Consider the following 24,529-nt stretch of genomic DNA (forward strand, 5'->3'; position numbering starts at 1 on the left):
AAAGGAGGGTGCAAAGAAAATGGAGCCAGGCTCTTTTGAGTGGTGCCCACTGACAAGACCAGAGGCAATGGGCATAAACTGAAACACAGGAGGTTCCGTCTGAACATCAGGAAACATTTTTTCACTGCTAGGGAGACCAAGCACTGGCACAGGTTGCCCAGGGAGTCTCCATCAATGGAGATATTCAAAAGCCATCTGGACATGATCTTGTTCAGCTGGCTCTGGGTGGTCCTGCTAGAAGTGTGAGTTTGGACCAGAAGACCTCCAGAGGTCCCTTCCAATCTCAACTGTTTTGTTATTCTGTAATTTACTTTGAATAAAAGAGTTAATATTGTCACTGAGAAGTAATTCTGTTTTTCAAAATCAAAACTTTGACAGTTTTTAAGTAGTTTATATACTTTTTAAAATGTCCAGGTCTTCCATATTTATACTGACCTTTGCCTTCAATAAGACAAGGAGATGAATTTGAACCATAAATGATCCCTGGAGAATTCTAAAAAAGCAGGGAGCTGCCTGTTCATGCAGACCTGGTGGATGCAGTTGTTCAGGGTGACTGCTTCCTCTTTGACTCTGTACTAAGGGTAAAGTAGAATATAGGTGCTGTGGAGGAGAGATGCCAAAGGTAGTGAAAAGCAGAATTTCCTGTGTTGGTCTTCTAACAGAATATGCATCAGGAACAGCTTAGGACGTCCATGCATTGGCCAGAGCTGGCCAAGCCCCGGTATCCACAGCTGTCATGCTGTTTACCCTCTATGCCTGCTCACTAAAGAAAAGCTGGACATAGGAAAAGTGACCTCAGATATTAGAACCTCTAAAAAACCCTATATATATATTTATATAAAAGAATGGACAAAGAAAAGGACCAAGCCTATCCATACACTTGAAATGATTACAGCTAATTTTTTTCTAAATGCCTTTCTAAATCGAGGAGAAAAATCTTCCATTTTAATTTCTTTGATATTTTGGAATTGAAGAATTAAAAACCTATGACAGATCCTCTGCTGGTCCCCACTGTCCTCTCTGCTCATAGTTTGTTTTGACTTTGAAGTCTAGAAAGTTGACGGTGGAACTCATGTGATAGCATGAATGTTATCTGTGACTTTTATGGTCTTTACACAGATCCATGGGTGGTAAAAGGCCATTACTATTTACATAGCACTTATCACTGAAATAAGTAAGAGTTTATGAAGTAGATGATAAATGATTTTCCATGCTAAATAAGTAGGACCAAGTGCTTGAAATAGTTTCCTTTCCTGAAATCTAGTTCTTCAGTCTATACTCCACATATAAAAGATGAAGATGAAAATTAGAAGAAAACCCAAAACCCAAAAACTTTAAAACCCATAACCCAAAAGGAGACATTTTACTCCAACTGAGATCACATTTCTTTATCGCTTTTTGGGACAGGAACATGTAGTATATTCTAAGGGTCTAACATTAAAAACTACTACTCTCTTGATTAAACAATTTTAATGCCATCCTGTTATCTGGTCCTTAATCTGTTAAAAACCCATGGAAGAAAATAAAGACTCTAATTGGCTACTTTGATAACTGTTTCAGGAACATGAAAAAACAGTAGCCTACCATCCCTCATACATAGTTCTATATTGTTCAGCCTAATCAGTAAACAGGGTTTATGGATTTGTACATTTATGATATGGCCTCTCTTCTGAAGCTGATGAAGTTGTGTTAATAAATGCACTTACATCTTTAAAAAAAAAAATTATGTTGATTATATAAATGTGATCTTGGTATATTACAGATTTTTCTGTCAGGTTAAAAGGTTAAAAAAAAAAACAACAAAATGAGCACTTTAAAGTATAGTATCCTCAGTCTTCTACTTCTCAGTGGAAGGTCATGGGCCATTTTTAATGTTATGCTTAATTCTCATTAATTCAAATGGATTGTGACTAACTGTCTAAGAATCTGACTGCATGTGAACTTGTGAATATTTGTTTTACTAATTCTAGATTCCAGCTCCCATCTATGTGAAGGTTGCTAAACTTCTGTTGTATGGGAAACATGGAGGGAAGAGGAAGATGTTCAGCTGGATGATGAACCATAGACAAACATGTATGTGGCAATGGAAAAGGCATAGAGACTATGCTTCTCTGAGAACTATAGTGAAAAAAAAAAAAAGTATTTCCTTTAAAATTCTCCAGAACATCTTCTCAGCTACTGTCAGCCTGTGGGTGACTATGACCATCCGTGCCCTCATATATATTCTCCCATATCAGGTGACTACAACTGTCTCCTGGGTACAGCAGCACAGTCCATCTGTGAGGTCTGTGCTAATGATTTGGTAAAACACAAACACAATTTTTATAGGAATTTTAATAGGAATTGCAAGTTCACATGACTGATCCCTCAGCAGAAGGTCTGAGGGATAAAATTTGTCTTGCTTAACAGCTGAAAGCACCTAGCGTGTTAAAACATACATAAGGAGTTAAACAGAACTTCAAAGTGTGTATGGAGGAAAACAACCAGTGTAATTGTCCATCTGTTGATAGAAAGACTTGGAAAGTCTTAAACTGCTGACAGGGCAGTTAATGAGTAGTCATCTGGTTATTATTATTTCAGGTCTTTATCTTTTCCTCTTCTGTAGGAAGATGTCATTCATAAGTCTCTCATTTCATTTTTTTTTCTTTTTTTTCTTCTGCTCCCATTAGGTAATTTCTTTTTTGTTATCCCAAACTTCAGTCTATTGACGTCAGAGGATGACTTGTTTCACTGGAAATAAACCCTCACCCTTCAAAACAAAAAGATGTTATAGGGTGTGATACAAGAACAAGGTTAAAGAATATTACAGCAGCATCAAAGGCTAAGATATTTTGGCAAGAGCAGTAACTACCTGTGCTTGCAAAACCAGTGAATTCAATTAATGTGATTCAGCCAAATACCACCACAGAATCACCCAGCTTGCAAAAGTTTATGACATAGACATGGTGAAGCTATTATCACTATTTGTGTACTGTGTACATTGTGGCATTACCCAAAATATTCTAGGCAAGTAGAGAGGTATATTCTGTGCTTGGAGGGTTTTAACTCTGGTGACAGATATGGCACAACAATAGGGAGTTAGAACAACAGGTGGAGGAAAAAGCAGGATGGGAAGAACATAATTGCAAAAGGAAGATCAGGCAATTATATAACTCTCTGTGCAGACAACTTGTTCCCTAGTATATACAGTATTTGCAGGATTTCTATCAAGATTGTGAAAAGCTTAGTTTATGATGACCAAAGCTGTTTTTCAGATGTGAATCTGGGGGGTTCAGGGTATACTCTCTGCTCAAAACCAGACAATGCAATGGGAAAGGAGATTACAGAGCAGTGAACTAGTGAAGACTCTCAGATCGAGAGGTCCAGCTGCGAGGCTTTGTATCCAGCAAGGCAGAGCACCTACTTTACTTCAGGTCACCAGCACCACAGGTACATGACCTAGCCACTGGCTATGGATCCTTCTAGAGTGGCACTTGTTCTCTCTCTTTCTCTCTCACTTTCTTTTTGTATTTCTGCTGTTCCTGAATTTGACAGCCAGAGCTTTTACAATGCTTCCTAAATTAAGTTCTTCTTTCTCATGTATTTCTTTCTGCAAAGTTCAAGCATAATGTTCAAGTACACTTCTCCACAGGTACAGGGAGACTTTGTGTATGCATTTAGGTTACAATATTTTGTTTTCTGTTCTTCCCCAAGAGTTATTTAGGACCCGTAGTCTTATTTCTTCCTATGTCACTTAAGCTTCTAAAATATTCAGTGTACCTAGACTCTGTGTCTCTCTGTGGGCTGTATTAGAAGCTGAAAAATATGACGCTGGCCTTGGTTCTTGACACTTAATATGTGGGATTTCCTTCTGACAGACATATGAGACAAGCAAGTATTATTGTTACCTTCTCCCAGTGGGAAACTAAAGGCAAGGGTGGTTTCTGGCACACCTGAAACATGTGAGCCTGAACCAGAATTTTGGAATGTCATATTCTAAACTCCTACATAAAAAGAAACCATTTTCATTTGTTCAGTCTTTATTTAAAGCCTGATAAAAAACCAGACTTTATTTTGAAGGTCTTTTGTCCTACCTTTCTCCTCAGTTTACCCAGATATCTTCCAAAAGAAAATTCTATGCTGGCATATTTATGAGCAAAGAATACAACAAAGACTTGATGGAATATCTTGGAGGTTAATGGCCATTTGAGAATCCTTTGGCTGGTCGTTATTTCTTAACAAACACCCCATGCTGAGGAAATTTCTATTTTAAAAAGGAAATTTAACTTAAAAAACAACCAATCCAAACTAACATGAATAAGGATTTCTGGTTTTATTAATATGCTTTTAGGTTTTAAAAATAACATTCAACTTTTGTTGTTCTGTGATGCTTCATTTTGTTAATTCTGCTTGTTCTTGATACTTATCAACAAGAAGTAATGAGCTATCAAGAACAAGTGTTCATTCCTCTTTGCTGCTAAATAAGTTTGTAAAACCAAGCTCATGGTTAACTTAAGATGATAAGCGATCACACATTTTTCATGTTTAAAAATGAATGCAAAAATAACTGTTTTGCAGGATGAGTGCTAGGAGAGCAAATCTGTCACTTCTGATCCTATGGTTGTCTAAATTATAATTTTTTTTTGTTCCTGGCTCTTTGAAATACTCCCTGAAGAGGCACCATCAGAAGTTTCCTATTTGCTTAGGAAATGATCCAAGTGTAAAAATTTCCACCATGTTAGATGTTGATTTCAATGGAGATTCCTGTACAGCATTTTGCTAGGTATTTGTGCAGAGCAGCAAAGCAACAAAACAAACCAAAATGCTCCAGGAATCATACAATTCAGTAGCTGTTTGTTGTTCCACCTGTAGTATGGAATTGGTACAAATTTTGTTCTTATATTTTGAAATTTGTGAAATTTTGGCAAATTCAATAACCATGGTGGGTTGACCTTGGCTGTCTGCCAAACTGTTCTACCACTCCCCCTTCTCAACAGAGCAGGGGGAGAAAATATGATGAAAAGCTTAGGGGTTGACATAATGATAGGGAGATCACTTGCTAATTGCAATCACAGACAAAACAGGCTCGACTTGGGGGAAATAATTTAATTTATTGCCAGATAATTGGCAAGAGTAAGAGAGTAGAATGGTGAGAAATAAGAACAAAAACTAAAAACACCTTCCTCTGTTCCAGCCTGGGGTGTCCCCATGGGATACAGCTCTTCATGAACTACTCCAATGTGAGGCCTTCCCACAGGCAGTTCTTCAAAACTTCTCCAGCATGGGTCCTTTCCATGGCATACAGTTCTTCAGGAATGGACTGCTCCAGCATGGATCCCCCACACGGTCACAGGAAAAGTTAAACAGGTGCCAGAAAACCTGCTTCTACGTGGGCTTCTCTCTCCATGGGGCCACAGGTCCTGCCAGGAGCCTGCTACTGCATGGCTATTCACGGGTTGCAGCTTCTCTGAAGGGCACATCCACCTGCTCCAGTGTGGGGTACTCGGGTGCATATCTGCTCCCCCGCTAACTTCCATGGGCTTCAGGGGGACAGCCTGCCTCACCATGGTGTTCACCACGGGCTGCAGGGGAATCTCTGCTCCAGCATCTGGAGCACCCCCTCCCCTTCTTTCTTCAATGACCTTTCTGTCTGCAGGGCTGTTTCTCACATTTTCTCACTCTCTCCCAGCTTCTGTGCACTTTCTTAAATATGTTATTCCAGAGTCACTACCAACGAGTCTTGTTGGCCCAGGTTTGGCCAGCGGCAGTTGTGTCTTGGAGCTGCGTGGCACTGGCTCTGTCCAACATGGGGGCAGCTTCTGGTTTCTTCTCACAGAAGCCACCCCTGCAGCCCCACCACTTCCAAAACCTTGCCACATAAACCCAATACAAGAACATATCTTTACCCGTGTTTTATTAGCTGAAAGGGATGATATAGCTGAAAAGTTGTACTAAAGGAAAGTTCTGCACTAATCAAATATTTAATATTTCTGCCTGTGAATTCTGGCCTGTCTTTAGAACTGACAGTGACGCTGACAGTGACAGAGGCAAAAATTATGTTTTCCCAGACACATATTGAAGGGGCTGCTGAAGTGTTTTGAACTCCCTGGCAACTTCAGAACCTTTTAAATATGGACTTGTCTAAGGGAATCTCCGTTTGCTGGAAAGGAGTTTCCCAACTGTAGTACTTAATCCAAGTTTCACTGCAGTCCCAACGACACTCAGGATCCTTGCTTATCTCATTTGACAGCATTTTACAGTAGTGCTTTGTCAGCAAAATGCTATATATTCTCTTTTGCTTAGACTTTAACCTTTCCCTTGACATTGAAAAGGTATAAATTACAGGAATCATATCTTGTTTACTGTTATCTATAGCCTTACAGGAAGGCAAAAGATACAAATTTCAGAAATAGTATCATACTGATCCTAATGTTTTCTATTATACGATTCTATAGATTTGTGCATCTGTATATGTATCCATCCATCCATATATATGTATACACACACCGGCTTATATATATACACATAATAAAACACAATTCCATTTTTTATTGTATTTGAAATATTGCACTAATTATACCTAGATAAAAAGTTTCTGTTTAAAAAAAAAAATCTATTCATGTAGCATTTAGTGTTATTCCAAACATTCCATTTTGCAAGGTGACTTTGAAGCTTTTTTATTGGACAGAGATTTTACATTTTAAGTGCACATGGCTCACAATCAGGAGATACATTTTACATTTTTATGTGGGCACAGAATCCCTAATGTAACAACTAGTATCATTGGTAAATTATTTCTTTACGCTGTATATGCCAAGCTACAGACATATAAATGCAAAGTGTGTACACATTCTGTTAAAAACATTTTCATTACTGAATGTAAATTGCATTATTTTCACCAATACTTATTTTTCAGGTTTTGTGCTAAGATCAAGCAAATCCAGTCTCCTTTTCCCACTATGTCTCTTTTAAATTGGTCATATTTTTAAGTGCGGCATTTCATTCCGAAAATTGCTATTCTGGAAGAAATTCTGAAGAAAGCATAAGGCATTATTAGATTTTACTGTTGAAGAGCTGGCAATAAAGGTAAAGAATCTTGCTTTTGTGAGATGCTTCTGGCTTGTGTTTCTTAAGCTTTCCCTAAAAGTATTTAGTTTGCATTAGGTATGACTACCCCTTCTGCATTTCTGCATTCACTTATCCTAGCTTGTTTGTACCATTATTCTTTCTGGTAGTACAGTGCTCCTCAAAGCCATCCTTATGGTAGCTTCCAAGCTATATTGTATACTTCTAAGGGAATCTATGCTAGGTATGAAGTACAGGTTCTGTTATGGGGTTTGTGAATGATAACTCTAGGTTGTTCCTCTCATGATGTTCCAAGCCACAGAGTTTTGCGATGGAATGGGACTGACTTACCCAACTTTCTAGGCAGAAGCAGAAGATTTGCACATAGGAGATATGTCAGGCAGGCTCTGTACCACTGTTAGTTATACATCATTTACATTCCCTTCTTTGAATCATCGTGTTAGTTTGTCACAGCTACTGACAGCTGCTATCTGATCAGTCTGCTAGTGCCAGTAGTATCTTGGCAACAGCACAAAAATAGCTTTCCCCCCTTGTGAGTAAGACCAGTCTGCACTGACAAATTAGAAACGTGCTAAAGACAAAATAAACTGATATTTTGGGCCACATTTTCAGCCTTACAACTGTGCTGCAGACAATTATTGTATTGTCCAAAGCAGCTGATGGAGGAATCCTCCAGAAGAGGAGAAAACAGCTTCAAGGTGCCATATTTTGCTCTGTAGCCTTTTTATTAGGTGTGGGTGTAAGGGGAGGCTGTTCTGCTGGGAGACCCACAGCCAGCAGTGTGAGATTTTAGCTGGTTGCTCACAGCCAGCTCCAGATAGGGGAAAGCAGTGTCAGCCAAGCCTTGGACAGCTTGGAAGTTTTTCAAGAAAAAGCTGGGACACCCCCAGCAAAGGCTCTCTGCTCCTTCTCTTGGGAGCTCTTCTAAGCTGAGGGGTGTGCGCTTGTCCCGGCCCATGGGACAGCATCACCCCGGCTGCTCCCCAGCAGGTGGAACTGTCTGTGGTCTCCTCTCTGCCTCTGGATCTTTGCTTTGCAACACGTTAGTCTGGGACGGCCAGCTGGCAAGTATTCAGGGTGCCCAACCTATCTGAATCTTCTGGAAAGATTCACCCTTCCCACATGCGCTCTACACAAGCAGGCAGGGCACACAGCCCAGTAAGTCCAGACTCCACGATGGTCTCCTGCCTAGTCCCCTGCCCCTAAGGAGTGAGGGGTGTGGTGTGGGGTGCTTACCTATTAACTTGCCTGTGATTTTCTCACGACATCATCCCCTCACCCCCTCCAGCTGGGTGAGTGCAATGTCTGCTGTGATCAGGTTATTCCTTTGCCTCCACAAACGCACAGTCACAGCAAGTGGGAGTACCCTGAGGCACAGTCCCTACCCAGGCTGGTGTGAGAGGTGTAGTGGGCACTCAGCTATTGCTGTTTATATCCCTGGGGCCACAAATTTTGGATTTGCTTCTTTGGAAAAAAAGGTGTATTCTCTTGGGGGGACCTGCATAAAACACTGGGTTTTATGATAGAAGACCTGGGTTTTCATGCATTAGGGCAACAACGTATGGCTGAGAGCTAATATGGAAGCTTGAATACTGTACACATGAATTTATCTTAAAGCTACCAACCAATTAATCTTAATTAGGATTTGATTTCATATAATAGTGATTACATGTTACCTAACCCAAGGGATAGACACACCTTTATTTTTCTTGTGGGGGAAAAAAAGTCTCTAGACTTCTGTAGGAGAGATGAACCACAGTCATACTTCCTCTTCTGGGACAAGAGATGTCTAAATATATGAAAATCTTTTCAGAAATTTTACATATAAATCCACTTCTTTTCAAAACCTACACTCCTTGACAAGGCTATTTTTGCTTCAGTCCTAAATCCTCAATTAGGTCTTGCCAGGCAACCTGCTGAGATCTTGCACGAACATTCACTATGTTTTGTTAACTTGAACCAGATCTGGATAGCAAACTGAATCTATACATAACATTTTATTTAGTTTATTTTAACTTTGACTCTAATTTTAGTTCTAATGCCTGAATAACTTCTGTGTCTGAGACTCACAAGTATATTTATTTGACAGTGGAATAGTCTCCTCAGAGAGATTGTAAAAATGGTATCAGATGATTCATCTAAAACCAAACTGGATCAAACTCTCAGGAGCATACTGTAGGGAACTACCTTGCATTTGGGATGGCTAAGGATGATGTCCAGGTCTTTTGTATATCTGCTTTCTACTATTGTTTCATTTCCCATGTTCATTCTCTCAGTTTGTCAAGCACAGGCAAGCTTTTCTTTAAAAGGTGAAGTAAAACAAAGCATTTCTGCCATATATATTTTTTACTTTTTTTTTTTCTTTTTTTTCCTTCTTTTTTTTTCTTCATATATTTTTTTCACTTTAGGAAATGTAATTCCATCCATGTAAAGATCTGTTTATTTGCTTCATATGTGAATTTCTTCAGATCTTGAAAAGGTAGTATCCAAATGTGTGGTTTTTCCTTTTCTCTTGTTTTGCAGATTTATTCCAAAGCATAAACATTACTATGGGTATAAAAATGATTTTGTGCTTTTTCTTAAAAAATAAAAGCCAGGATGCATATAATAACTTTTCACTAATGGATCCAAAGACTGAGGGAAATTGGGTGCCAAGAAAACTTATTTCCTGGTTGAGGTTATTCATTACCAGTACTGTATAGATAAAAAATCACTCTACAAAGAAGAATGATTCTGTTTGATGTATCGGTATTTCTGTTTATACATGTAAGTGTATACATATCAGCGACCCTTCCAAAACTAAGCAGAAAAAAACCATTTCACATGGGAAGCATAATTCATAAACCGGTGACATTGTAAATATGATCGGTTTTAATTTATGTTGATTTTAGTATTATCTGTAATTGCTTCCCCAGAGGGCAAAGTTTATCTCAAATTGAGTTCAAATGTAAAAAATGAGGAAAAAGTCAACAAGGAAACTGTGACCCCAGGCTTTATTTCTATTCTTGTTGAAGTCAGCAAAAAAAGATCAGGACTGGATCTCTGTGTTTCAAGAGCACAAAAACCAGCACAACTGGTGAGTTGGGCAGACCTATGTGGTTTTAACATTCTTCCCTTTCTCCCAGAGACTGAATTCAGAGTGTAATGAGAGGTTAGCAAATTCCCCCACAAAATGTAAATGTGCAAAGAATATTACCAAACTCTTTCATGTATGTTTTATTCCTAAACCCAATTAGCACTACTACATTTGATGTCCAAAAGAACCAGCCACCTTAAGACATGTAGCTGCTGAACATACTTAGATTAACTTCCGCCCATGTATTGCCAACTGGCACATTCGTAGCAAAAACAGCCCGTCCAGTTGGAAACTAGCCTGATGGCAGTGCTACCACAGCATAATACGGTAAGGCTTAGAACTGTGGTCCCAGGACCCAGCCCTCTTAAAATTTATATATATGCTAAGGTTTATGGGCTAGTTCCACTGGTGCCATAGGACATATAGTGTCTCTGAAGGGGAAAAGTCTCAGAAGCTTCTGTGCTTTTGGCAAGCTGATGAGACCCCTAATGGGAAATGCTAGGATTTAGGGCTATGCCTTCCATTAGTTTAGACATTCACCACACAGCTGAATCCTTATGTTTATCTTTACCCTTTTTGTTTGAATATCTATTTGGAGGTCAAGAATTCCGTGAAGTATATACACAGATATCATGGCATACAGTGTTACCCTTTTCCCCCTTTCCTCTGCTGATATGTTCCAGGTCTATTTTAAGTCTACAGTAAGCCCAGTGCAACACTACAGAGAACATAAGATCTCTGCATCCACTAAACATCCCTAAGAACAAAGCCCACAGTGGTTACTGAGTTTATATACTTCTAGGACATTGCTTCTAGTCATTGGAATGCAATGTGGGGTACAGATAACTGGGTCTAGTTTCTATCTGCAAAGCACAATTCCTTCCAAAGCTTAGGATATGAATCCTGAGATTCAAACTCTCAGCTTTACTATATCATATAATCATTTCCTGTGGTTATGAATGTAATTGGGGAAATGAAAACAAGGGGAAAAAAGGAAGCATCGTAGCAATTTAGTGTTTAGGTCTTCAGAACATAACTATGGATTTGTTTTCCCCAGGTGTGGAAAAAAGTGACTTCCAGTTGTGAGAAGTGTATTACGGACTGCCAGGTTACTCACAGACTTGATTAATTTAGGATTTCTTACCGCAGGTCTGGCATTTGCCCATTTAGACTGTTGTGCTGGAGGTCTGATATCCCTTTTCTAAAATGTCTAGGCTGTTTTCTTTTAGGATAGCATTAGAATAGTCTGGAGTTTTTTGTTTTTCCCTTGCATTATGCCTTAGATGAAACTGGATTCTTTCCAAAGGAAAAAGTTTGCATTTTTTGATGAATCAATATGTAAACAGGATTTGTTTGCATGCAAGTTCCACACCCAGTAAATTTGGACCATAAACATATATGTTTGCACCTTTAGATCAGAAGAAACAGTGATTTGATCACCTGAGGCTGTTGAAGAACAGTACAAATGATCTGCTTCAGGGTACATATTCTGGATCTAAATCAAAACTTTCCCAAAGTGCAGGAATATTTTTTTGCCAGATTCATTGTTACCTCTGAATCAAAGAGCTGTTAAGATGAAACAACTGGGAGAAAAGTTCAGGGCATGCCTCCACAGATAGGAAATTTCACTGACACAAATTTGTTGCACACCTGGAGCCCACCCCCCACTGCCATGATGCACATGGGTCATAGTAAGAGCACTAGGGTGGCACTGAGCATGAGCTGATATGGCCTATGAGACTCAAAGTACCTCAAGCACCACACAGAGATACAGATTTACTGGGGAGCCTCTGGGGCCTTTCACATGGCTTTTCTCCCTCCATTACCACAAGCCAGAGCAACGCATTCTCCAGTGCCACATAGTTCTGGGTGTGACTAGCCCTAGGTACGAGTAGAGAAGATGCATTTCTCTGCGTCATTCCATAGACGTTTCCTCAGGACCTTCTTTTGCCAAGGCCTTCCTTGTATGAGCTTACTCCATTTATTAAGTTTGCTCTGCTCTAGAAAGCTGCTATAACTAGTGCACGAGCAAAGTCTTTCATACTACACAGAGTTTCATCTGTGATTTATGGTGAAGGGAGCAGATGCAGTAAGAGGACAGACCCCTTTTTGCAACAGCAGCTGGAGACTAGACTTTATGGTGTTCCTGTGGTGCATTTTAGTGAAATGTTTTAGTGAAAAGTTTCCTGAAGAGGAACAGGCAGTCAATCTTGAAGCTGGCATGATCCATGAGATAAGAAGCTGTGCAGGAGAGGGAACACAGAATGTTCTTTGCTGATCTGCAGTTTTGTGAACCCTCTGTAATGGATTTAGGTATTGATCTTGGAGTATTTATTCATCTTCAGGTTTTCACTGAGCTGTCAGGTTTCATCTGAATTAACAAGTAAAATTTCTGACTTGTAGTGCTATGATTTTTTAATGTGTAAATATACAATGCTATGATAATACGTCTGTTCAAGTCCTCCTTCGTATCTTGCTTCCTGCCATGTTGAGATGATGATTTTGGGAATTTTTTTACTGCTCTTTTATTTTTTTTTCATTTTCATTTTGAAAATATATTCATTCATGCTTAAATCCACAGAAGTAAGAGGTCTCTGAATAAATGCTCCTAAGGATCTTTAAGTGTTCTCCCCTGTGGCTGCCACATTAACACTCAGAGTCCCATGTGACTATACAGGTTACATACTAAAGCAGTGCTTTATATTTGAGGCCAAATTCTGCCTGGTAGTACATACTGGTAAATCCACAGTCAGTAATGTGAGGAAAGGTAGAAATGGGCCACACATATTCTGGGTTTTTGATGTATTACAGAGATGCTGTTTCACAAGATTTCCATGATCACGCGACAAAAGAATATTATATGGTGAGGCCTAGAAGTCAGAAAATAAATCTGCAAAAACTTTTGTTCATATACAGCTCTGGAATGGGCAGTCCTTTTCACAGATCACTTATTTTAGGTGGGGTTCGTTTTGGTTTTTTGGGGTTTTTCTGTTATTTGCTTTTTTTTTTTGGAGGAAAGAAAGATAGGAAGGGGAAGGATCAAGAAGTTTGGACAGGAGAATATGAGGAAAAGAAACTAAATTTTTATTGAATGAAGTGAATTCTGATCCTCTGTTTAGGCAACTAGTTAGCAGTACAGATTAATTCTCTGTTGATGCCTCTGCAGTGAATCCTGTCTCTGTATTTCGTGTTGTACTTTAAGGTACAACAAAGCAAGCAACCACTGTCAGATACAACTCTCAAGGTAGAAATAAATGGCCTTTCCTCAGTGACTTAAAAGCCATCAAGATGAGTCTACAAGATCACTGAGCAAGACCTGGCCTGGCAGTAAGTATAGAAACATTATGATTCCCTAAATATGACCTTCTTCCTTGTACCCAAAGGACATTTTAGGTTAGCATAAATTTGTTAGGTTAGCATAAGTTTTTACATACACATCAGTCTTTCCATTTGTAGTTATATCTTGTGAAAGAGACAGTTTTGGTCTTCGCTTTGTACTAGGATGCCAGCACTGAGAATTTTGTGGGGAATTGTCAAAATGTGATGAATCATTCTTAAAAGCTGAATTTAAGCTATGTATTAATTTAATGTCAGCCACATTTATCTTACATTAATATTTCACCCTCAGAGATCAGTTTTGCTACTTGCAAGGGGAAAAATAAGGCTAATGAGAAGCAATCATCAAATATCTGGCATTTCCTTTTTTCTTTCCATTATCATTAACTAGAATTTATATTATATGTGTGTGGGGTGCAACTTAATTACTTAAATTGTTCAAGATATGTTCCAGCTTTTTGGGAAAGTTATGTAATTGTTGGTTGTGTTCAACCTCATTTCTCTCCCCATTGTGGTTTTTTTACCAGAGTGACCATAAAAGTTCTGAACCTTGTAGAAAATTATCTTTTACATATTTCTGTACTTAGTCTTGAAGCTACAGATTACTGTCAAATAAATAGAACTTCTGTGGTTTCTATAATAGAATTTTTATCTGTGGGTTCAGAAAAGAGCCAGAATATTTGAGGAAAGTGTAGTATGTGTATTATATATACCTATCCACCACATTGTTCATAAATGTACACACATATATGCATACTTATATGATCTAGCTCCAGACTACACAGTTCTACTTTCTTGAACAATGATGAGATTGAAGTTTATAAGATTGCAAACACAGAGGAGATTAATTTTCTATAGGTCTAGAAGATGCCTCAGTGTAATGTTGAACTACAGTTGTAGCCATGTGTAAAGTTCCCTTCCAAAGTCATTATTGGTATTACTGGGCAAAACGTGCTGTATGCATAGTAAAATAGTTTTACAAAGGAGAAATGGTAGCTTTCAATCTGAAAGGAAGCCAATATGGTAAAATACTTATAAGGTATGAAAGACAACATTAGTTAGCTATATGTATATACACAAGTATACTATACTAAAGTTGGGGGGGAAAAAGAGTTTAGGCCACGTGTAGGTCTCAAGTAAGTAAAATGCTATCAGATATTGGAGAAAAGATTACTAATTTATTGTAATTAAAATACATCACATCTAACTCCTTTCATATGGAACTTTCCTCTACTAGAAATATCATGTTCTCTGTAAGTATTCTGCTAAAACCGTACATCTTCCCTGCCATAAAGTACCTCATCACAGCATTGCTTCTTATGTATGCTATATAAAGCTGTAAGCAAACACAGATTCCAGAAAAAGATCTTGGCTTTGACATTTGCATAACACAAAAATATACTGCCTTGGCACATTGAGAAGTTAGCAGAAATTGATGAAATTTAGATTCATTTTGCCCACTTTTATAAACAGTAGTTATTTAAATCCTTTAAGATATTCAGCTGGATCTGTCTTTCTTGAGTCTGTAGCTCTTAAATATAAGAGTAATCCTTTGGGCTAAAGTCACAAAAGGATTTTGATATTAAAATGACTAATTCTTAGATGTTACAAATCAAACTCCTGAGAACCTGAATCACAAAATCCATAGTGAAATATGAAGCAATCGAGGGTAGCTGGTAGGAAATTCAGAAGACTTGGCCTACAGCTGGGTGCAATTTTATATATGCATAGATGTGTCAGTGCATAATCCAGTGTGGCCTTCTTTTATTTGTGGAAGAAAAATGGAAACATTGATGGAATCCCTCTGACTCTGCCAGTCCTTCTGTAATCATGAGATCCAGGATGAAAGATATTCATGTTGAAATTTCTATTCCTCTGCCTGAATTAGGTTTTCTATCTAAGCATCTCATTTGACAGTTAGATCCTTTAACCCCTTTAAGTTAATGGCTATATAGAGATGGTCTCTTTCACACTCTTCCACTAAAAGCTTATGCTTTGCAGAAAATATATCAAATATTAATTGGAGCAATGCCCAGATCCTGTCTGATAAAACCAACTACAAGGATATAAACTCATTCTCTCACATTGCCTCTTCGCACTGCATATTTAAATAACTTACTGAAATAAAACAGCAAGGCACACCAAAAACAACCTGCTTTGTGAAGAGGGATTGCTAGGCTCAAATGCTTATGGTATTTCAGGTGGTAGTGCAAGCTGGGCAAGATCTATTACACTGGAAGCTAAGCTCGCATCATTACTACTATGAATCCATGATAATTATGAATGACGATGTCATAGTACGGGCAAGACTAGCTTTTTATTTCAGTTTCAAGCTTTCCAAATGCTTCATCTGTTCTTGTGTCACTACCCGGTCCAAGCCAGTCAAGTCTAAGCCAAACGCTGCATCTCCAGTCTATTACCTGGACACTCTTTTTTATCTGTAGGTTTCCCTACTTCATATACCCATAAATGTAGTTCTTTCTAAGCAACTAGAGTGTTGAAAGAAGAACTGATTGCCTAGGAAAGTTTCAAAATCATTTAGAGGCACTTTTGATCATGTGTTACTTACCAGACTTTTCTATTGAGCTCTCAAATTCAATAAATAACAAGGAAGCATCAAAGTAAGGAAAGAATCAGGCCTGTCTGAGCAGAAACAACGTTCCCCTTTGCAGGAAGACTGCACTGTGTCCTGGCCCAGGTTTGTGTGTCCCTTTCGTGCTGGACATGGACTTTTGCTCCACCACATAGGTCTAACTGCTCATGCCATTCAGTTTTGTTAATGACAGGCTGACCTAGCATCAGGGGTAATCCCTTGATGGGCTTGGATATGATAATGACAGAGGACTAAACAAGCACCCTAATCTTTGTTTCACTGCAAGGTGCATAGAATCAGAGTCAAGGAGGCCACTGAGGCTCTGGCAACTCAGTTGGCCAGCCAATTCAACAAAAACATGGGTCATTGTTAAAATGTTTGGTGAATAAAGACTTAACTGTGCAGAGATTTTTAAAGCAAAGGTGGTGGGCTCAGGATCTGAATGCAAAAAAAAGTGGAAAATTTTTATAAAAAGTACTTGACTAAACATTTTTCTATCTGATAATAAATACTTTGAGCACGTCAAAAAAAGACCAAGTGATTTTCTTCTGCAAGTGTCTTCGCTGAGGGTGAGAAATTTCAGATCTTTCAGATCTTTTTCTTCAAAAGGTTTGAAAGGGTCAGTAAATAAAAGCTGAGCTGTAATGAGTCTGTCTTTGCCATGTTAACTGTCAATAGGCCAATGCCACGTTAGCTCATCAGGAGATAACTGAGTCTCAGTGTGTCTGCATGGTGGGGGGTAGTTTATCCTTCTGGGGTCATATCTGCACCATGAAAAGAGGAAATTAAATGTAATAGCTAAAATCATCGTAATAGAATAAGAGAATTAACAGTGGGACATAAACTAATAATAAGGAAATTCACAGGCTAGCTGCCCTCCAAGACACAATAGGGGCACATTAAGGAAGTGGTTCGGGAGGCACCCTGTTGGGCACAGATATTGGAAGTCAACTTCAATTGCAAATTTCCGTGTTTGTATTAGCTTAAGTTGAAGTAGAACTATTATTTGAAAGTTGTTTTTTTTTTCCTCCTTAGTGAATTTCCTTTGTTTTTTTAATGAAAATTGAAAACAAGATTCTGTTCCCTCCCTCATAAAAAAAGTAGATTTCATAATCAGTAATTCTACATTTTATTAAACTGTACATTGTAATACTGTAAATATATACTGACTTTAGACCCACTCTGCCTAGATCAATAGAACATATATATTTAACAAGAATTTTAATGTTTAAATTACTATGTCATCTAGCATATTAGGATTGTTTTACAATACAATGTGCTTCTCTGTCTCCTTCAAAGGCAGAAAAGTTAGTATTCCTATTTAAATTTAGGGAAAACCAGGCTACAGAAAGGTTACTTAATTTGTACAAAACTGCATAGAAATTCTGAATAGATCACATCACATTTTCTTTAGGTTCCAGTACTTACATCTTTCCTGGAGAGGTTGCAGCTGATTTTATTTATTCTTTTTTTAAGTCTAGCCTAAACTGTATTTTGCCTATGTGTAAGCTTGACTAAAGAAAAAATGTTACATGCTTTTAGTCTTGCTTATATTGGCCAGTACCAGGAGCAGAGATATAAAAATGTAGAGTTATGATAATGTAACTTTTTTTTTTTTAACCCCGGACAAGAGCATAAGAATTTAATCCAATCTGTGAAACACAGGCATCAGATTTCACTGACTTGGATTTAGGCCTGTTTCTAAAGTAGCTATTGGAAATCTTGCAAAAGGCCTGTTACTGTAGGCTTACCAGTATAAAAGATCTTTGGCTACATCCTCATCATGTTTGGAAAAGCAACTGAACTATTAGAATCATAATTAAACGCAACTGGCAAACCTTTAGATGTTTAGCTATCTCCCACTATGTTTTGAGATATTTTCTGTGGATCTGAGGGTATTCTGGCTCAGGACGGTGGTGGAAAAGGAAAGAAGATGAAAAACTAGGTCTTAGTAGCTAGCAGAGAAGCTTTAATTCATGTGAATCTTAAAACAAGAGATTTTGTAATATAATCTGCAGCCTCTAAAAATAATGGAATATTGCTTCATGGTTATATCTCTGTGAAAATGTGAAGAGAGATTAATTAAACTGATAATTATTAGTTTGCATTGGCACTTACCTGCTCCATGAGTTCCAATGCTATTTTGTCAATATAGGATCACAATCCTGGCACACATCTTTTTTCCAGATACAGTTTTGGCAATAATATCAGAAAATTAGACCCAAATTCTCTGCTGCGTTAAAAAAAGAAGTAAAGCAAAATAAAATCATCCAATTGTCACAATCTGTGCACTGGGTTTTAGCCAGAAGAGTAATAGCAAAGACAACATTAAATATGAGTAGTGACAAAATAATCCCATCGTATTCAATTTCTTTTTCAAGTAATGTATTTAAACAACAAATAATTCGGGGTGTAGGGACTTCTGAATATACATGCCCATGTGTGTATACACACTGACACAGAATGTATTTAGAACAGTGTATATGATTTCTGTAATGAGGTATTACACCTTTTATTGTTAAATCCATTGCTAAGTGTATTTTGGTTTCGATTACATGAAAATTATTCTAATTCTCAGAAGGGTCCAACAGTAAACTGCCATTGTACCAACAGTTTTTCAGCTTAGTGCCCTTCATTGGAGTCAGTTATGTGACCATCCATTGTGTTGTCTTCTATGCAGTGCAAGTCATCCTGACATTAAGGAGGGAAAATCATATAAAGCTGATTGTTCTCTGTCAACATCTAGATTTCATATCCTTTACACAACATGACAAAACCTCAAAGCACACTACAGCTGAAAACACTCAAGTTTGAGAAATTGCCATCTTTTCTTGAACCGCACCTATATTCCATTGTAGACTTTGGGAAGCGTTTTGTTCTTGTGTACCTTTATTAAACATGAACCTTCTTTTTTGTTTTATCTTCCCTAGGTGATATAAGATGACATGGTTTGCAGTACTGCCAATCCTGAGAATTTAAATGTCTTTAAACAACCTCAAAATGTAATTCAAATTACTTCAACAGAATCAGTATCGTTTTGTCTTGTTTTTTAAAAAAGGATCTTCCTTTCCTCCTTTTAAGGTTTTAGGATCTACTGGTTCACACTTTTCTGTGTGACAATCTTGGTTAGAAATTTAAAAGCTGAGGAAGGAACAAAAAAAAGAAGAAAGCCAAAATTTTCATAGAAGTATCTGATTCCTGGCTGTAAGGAAAACAAAGAAACAATAAAAATCTGTTTTCTCAGGATTTTCAGTGAAGATTGAACACAAATAAACTTGAGCTTGACTACTGGAAAGATGCATTTTTTTTTCCTGATGCACTTGAAGTGCTAAGTCATATTTCGTGAGTTGGGCTTTCTTGACTTTCAGGCTTATTTTAAACCTGATTACAGGCTAGCTAATAGCCTGTGATTAACACAGCTTGTCCTCCTATAAGGCTATAACATTACTCCCAAATGACCGTTTAACAATTACATCGTAATACTGCATCATAGAATATTTCTGATCTCTTTGAAGCAGTTTTCAGCTTATTTACAGAACAGGGTGCTCTCAAGCTTTCAGTTTAGCTCCTTCTTCCTTCCTCCCCAACTTCCTTTTACACATACTTCTGACTCTCACAGCCTTGAGCTCCAGCCCCTTCCCTAAGGGTGCCTCTTTTTGATACTACCTGTTTTCCCCAAACTGTTCACTGTGGGTGCTTGTTTGTCTGCTGCGTGTGAAAACAGAGTGATGATTTTGCCTCTGATCTCTTCCAGATGGTAGTTTCCTCATTCCTCGTTGCTAAGTATTTTTAACATTTGTCAACATTTATTTTCTCTCCCATGGAGGATAGCGCAACCTCACTGAAGAGGAAGCTGGTGTTGGTGTGACTTGCAGAACCCTCTGGGTTAAATTGCCCATGGGGTAGTCTGAGCTTGGTCATGCTTTCACATTGCCTGCATCACCTATTTTAGCATAGCAAAACACATGGCCCAGGGACTTCCTTTGAGCTCCTCCAAAAGCTGAGAGACATTGTTGTGCCATGTGGTCATCAGGGAGGCCTACCTATTTCAGTGTCCTAGGTAGCCCTTACCTGCATAAAGTCCTACACCATTTCCGGGATCCAGTATAAAGATGTAACCTTGCTGTTAATTTCCATGTTTCATCCATTCCTGAATATCCCTCTATCATGCTGAGGAGGATTTCCCAAACAGGTTTGCCATGCATTTACATATTAAGGGTAAATGCAATGAGCCTGAGGCTTTCAGGAAGCTACTAACTATGCATGTGTTTCTCAGTAATTTTTACATCATATTTACAGTGTACACACAGGCCATCTGTGCAGCACATGCATAGTGGATTGGTTGGCCTCATTGCAAATGCACTGTAAAGTTGATACGTGCATGTGGAGTGGATATGTCCAGATTTTCTCCACTACTGCTCTGATTAGGTTGCCAGACATCCAGAAATCCTGAACAAATGTCAGAAATCTTTGAATTCCCTCTGGATATGTGTTCCAGGCATTAAAAAAAGAGATGTGTTCAAGGGAACTGAAGCATATGGTAGTCTATCTGGCACAGACCACACTAAATGACTTAGTCACGTCTTGATGACAGAACACAGGAGGGCTGGGTCCAGATGCACCTTCTGGCTGCATCCCAGTTTCATACTGGGACAAGACTTGGGTTATTACCAGCCCTTTGTGGATTTCATGGTAAGGAAAACTAGATATATGTGTCAGGGGAGGAACTGCCGTATCATCCAAATAAGTCCTTGATCTGCACAATAAAGGGAGACGGAATTTGGGGCAAGCTATGGAGGTTCTCAGTGCAGGACTGAAGATAGAGCCTCACTCACATGATGTCCCAGCAAGGAGTTCATTACACTCAGTAATTTATGCTCAGCTTTTCTCACATGTTATGTACATAGTTGTAGAAAGAAAGCTAGTGCCTTCAGTGAATGTGGCTTTGATATTTGGAGGATGTTTCTACTTAAAAAACAAAGGGACAAAGTACTCAGTCGCTATAAGAGATGCCGGACTGTTATTGATTTGGTGAGCACACAGTAAGCAGTTACAAAACAGCACTTTAGTAAAGGAAACCAAAACATATAGAAAACATATACAGTGAATTCAGACATTTGTTCTTACTACATTTACTGAAGTGCCTGAAATTCCTGCTTTGAAACTAGCAAAATAACAATGAATACTAAGGAAAGAAAAAGGTTATCTTCATTTGTTTCATAAGCTATTTATTTTAAGTAAGTGTGGAGGCTGTAAAGTGTATGAAAAACATATGTATATTTCTTTTTAAGATGCATCCATTACTGGGTTGGCAGCTTGAAAGTCAGAGAAGAAGCCATAGATTAGCAACATGGAAGTAAAGACTTTTTATTTTAATCTTGATCAAATTAAGGAGAATATAGGTGTTATGTATTGTCATGGATTTAGCTGGGATAGAGTTAATTTTCTTCACTGTAGCTGGTGTAGTGCTGTGTTTTGGACTTAGTATGAGAATAATATTGATAACACACCGATGTTTTAGTTGTTGCTAGGTAGTGCTTACACTAGTCAAGGACTTTTCCAGCCTCCCATGCTCTGCCAGGTGCACAAGAAGCCGGGAGGGGAGGGGGCACAGACAAGACAGCTGATCCAAACTGGCCAAAGGGATATTCCATATCATGTCACGCCATGCCCAGTATGTTAACTGGGGGGAGTTGAGTTGGCTGGGGAAAGCAGCAATCACAGCTCAGGGACTGGTGGCATTGGTCAGCAGGTGGTGAGTGGTTGCATTGCTTGTTCTGTTTTGTTTTGTTTTGTTTTTTCTCCTCCTGAGGTTTCACCTCTCTCTCATTTTCCTTTTCATTATATTTTATTACTATTATTGTTTAGTTTTAATTAATAAACTGATCTTATCTCAACTCACAAGTTTTCTTACTTTGGGCTTTCTGATTCTGTCCCCCATCCCACTGCGGTGTGGGGAGTGAGAGAGTGTCTGTGTGGTGCTTAGTTGCTGACTGGGGCTAAACCACGACAGTATATATACATATTTAATTTGTATTCATATCTTAAAAGGTAATATCATAGAATCATAGAATGCCCTGAGTTGGAAGGGACCCACAAGGATCATCAAGTCCAACTCCTGTCCCTGCATAGGACAGCCCAAATTCACACCATGTCTCTGAGGGCATTGTCCAAGTGCTTCTTGAACAGCGCCAGGCTTGGTGCCGTGACTGCCTCCCTGGGGGACCTGTGTCTTTAGAACCAGTCTTAGGTAGCCAACAGAGATCAAAATTAATACTTTTTAAAGTAATAACAAAGGAAATAAAACGAGGCACAAAGCATATTTCAATGTATTTTAAAGTATAATTTTACATTTAAATATATCTTTAAATTTTCCTCAACCTATATATAGTTACATAGCTATGTATTTTCTAGAACTATGTGGGCACTGACCCTGCAAACTGTGTTACACATGCTTAACTTAACACCTGTGAAGACTCCTACTGAAGTCAAGTGCATGAAGGTAGTCACAGGAATAACTGTTGGCAAGACTGAAGCCAGATTAATCTAATATATTTCATATTGCTCTGGAAACATCTCTTTGGATTGTATCCTACAAGTCTTATGTCAGCAAGTCTCCAGTTAATGTAAAATCAGATTCCTACCTGACTGAGAATTTTGAAAAACATTGCTTGCTTTCTTGATAATCCTCCCATGTAAAATATGCAAGCCGTAGCTCTTTGCCATTATTGCTTTTTAATTTCTAGACACAAAATGTATATGACAGTGTGTGTGATTTGGATAAGGAGGAAAAGTTCTACATTTGGCAAGTTTAATTTACTGTTAGGAGAATTATTTCCAATGCACCACTTAGAGTGATAAGGGTCATTGTCAAATATCATTATTATTGAATCTTAATTAAGTAATAATGTTATCTGAAAGATTCACAACAAAAATAGCCTGAATCCTGTAAGTTTATTTACCTGGTAACTACAGTCACTAACTAAACATGATTGAGAAACCTGTCGGTTTTACTGACATTCTCAAGGTTTCAACATGATTTTGTCCAGTCTCTTCAGGCAATCCTTATCTGAGAAATGAGAGAGTAAAAACTCTTACTTCCTTGATTCTGTCTTTAATTTTGACCAGAATTTTCACTTAAATCTTCAGCAAAGTTCTTTTGGTCTAACATTTTGCTCGCACTATTTTTCTTGAGAAATTTGTTTCTGCTAAATAAGCTTTTTCAGTCACAGAAAATATTTTTCAGAACATTTATGTATGATGCTGTGCAATGAATTCTGATTAGTGTTTGATATTACAAAATCTCAGCTCTGTAATTACCTGTATTCTGCAACTATAAAAGGCATACAAAGAAAAAAATCACAAAGTCCTTTATTTAAGTGTTCCTGATACACATAAATCCCCTCCTTAGTATTTAATTTAGTACTACTTTTAGAACAAAACTTATATTAAAATTATCGATTACTAATTACTTCCCAGTGTGGATAAATTGCTATTACATCTTAGGAAAAGAAACAAAAATCAGTTATCATCTGAACACCAGTTATTATCTATAAGAGTTACAACATAAACAAAGAAGCTACAGCAAGACTGATAAAATAAAGCTATTATGTACGGTGTAAGAAATCTATTTTTATATAGCGGACCATATATGTTATAAACCTACAAATCCACTTTTCTGTGAGGGAGTTTTAGTTTAGCTAGTGTTTGTTTTTGTGGGGGGAGTGGTAAGAACTTGTTAACCAAATTTTCTCCTTTCTGGGTATTCCCCTTACCTACAGAAAAGGTAAAGCAGTGGAACCAGTTGTCGCTGAGATACACCCAACCTGGAGGAGAATGGATGCAGCTTGTTCTATATGTGGGAAAGAGAGTTGGAGGCAATTAGATATGCACTAAACACTCTGCAGGTGGCATGGGAAGTCAAAATGTTTTGTTTTAAAATAAGAAAACGAACAGAATAAAATTCAGGAACACAGCCCAGACAGTAACTTCCTGCACCGGCAAGATGAAAAACTTTAATTGCAGATGTTTTGTTATGAGAACAAATTCAGAAACAAAACTTAAGGCCTGCAATTCTAGACCCAAAAATGAGAGAAAGAAAGCATGTTCGTTTTCATGTCAGAGATGTATGTGTTAGTTCTGATTATAGAAAGGAGGGATCCCTGTTAAGTTTATCTGAATGCTCATTTGCATTTGTATACCAGAGTATTTAATATTTTAAGACATATTTTTGTTACAAAGTGACTTTTTATGGTTTTTTCATTCAGCTGACCTGAACTTCATATTCTCTTTTTTAATATTTAGGGTATTTGTCTAGAATCTTACCAGGTGTGCGTATGCAACAAGAGCAGGTGAAACTCCAACAAAAGGCTTTTATTCAGGGAAGCTATTTATTACTAGAGTGCTGACAATATACTGTACTTAGGTTTAAAATGAGGACTGGACAAATAAGTCACAGC

At 38.0% G+C, this 24,529-nt stretch overlaps 1 long non-coding RNA gene across 1 annotated transcript; it reads right to left on the reverse strand.

Moving 5' to 3' along the window:
* Positions 1-5,070: 5,070 nt before the first annotated feature.
* On the reverse strand, positions 5,071-23,924 carry LOC135311480 (uncharacterized). The gene is made up of 3 exons (XR_010371098.1): positions 23,846-23,924; positions 18,189-18,303; positions 5,071-16,834 (listed from the first exon to the last, which is right to left on the reverse strand). It is a non-coding gene; the product is annotated as an uncharacterized LOC135311480 (long non-coding RNA).
* Between the last annotated feature and the right edge of the window lie 605 nt (positions 23,925-24,529).

Source organism: Phalacrocorax carbo, chromosome 1 (genome assembly GCF_963921805.1).
Source record: "Phalacrocorax carbo chromosome 1, bPhaCar2.1, whole genome shotgun sequence".
In the NCBI taxonomy this organism is placed as follows: Eukaryota; Metazoa; Chordata; class Aves; order Suliformes; family Phalacrocoracidae; genus Phalacrocorax; species Phalacrocorax carbo.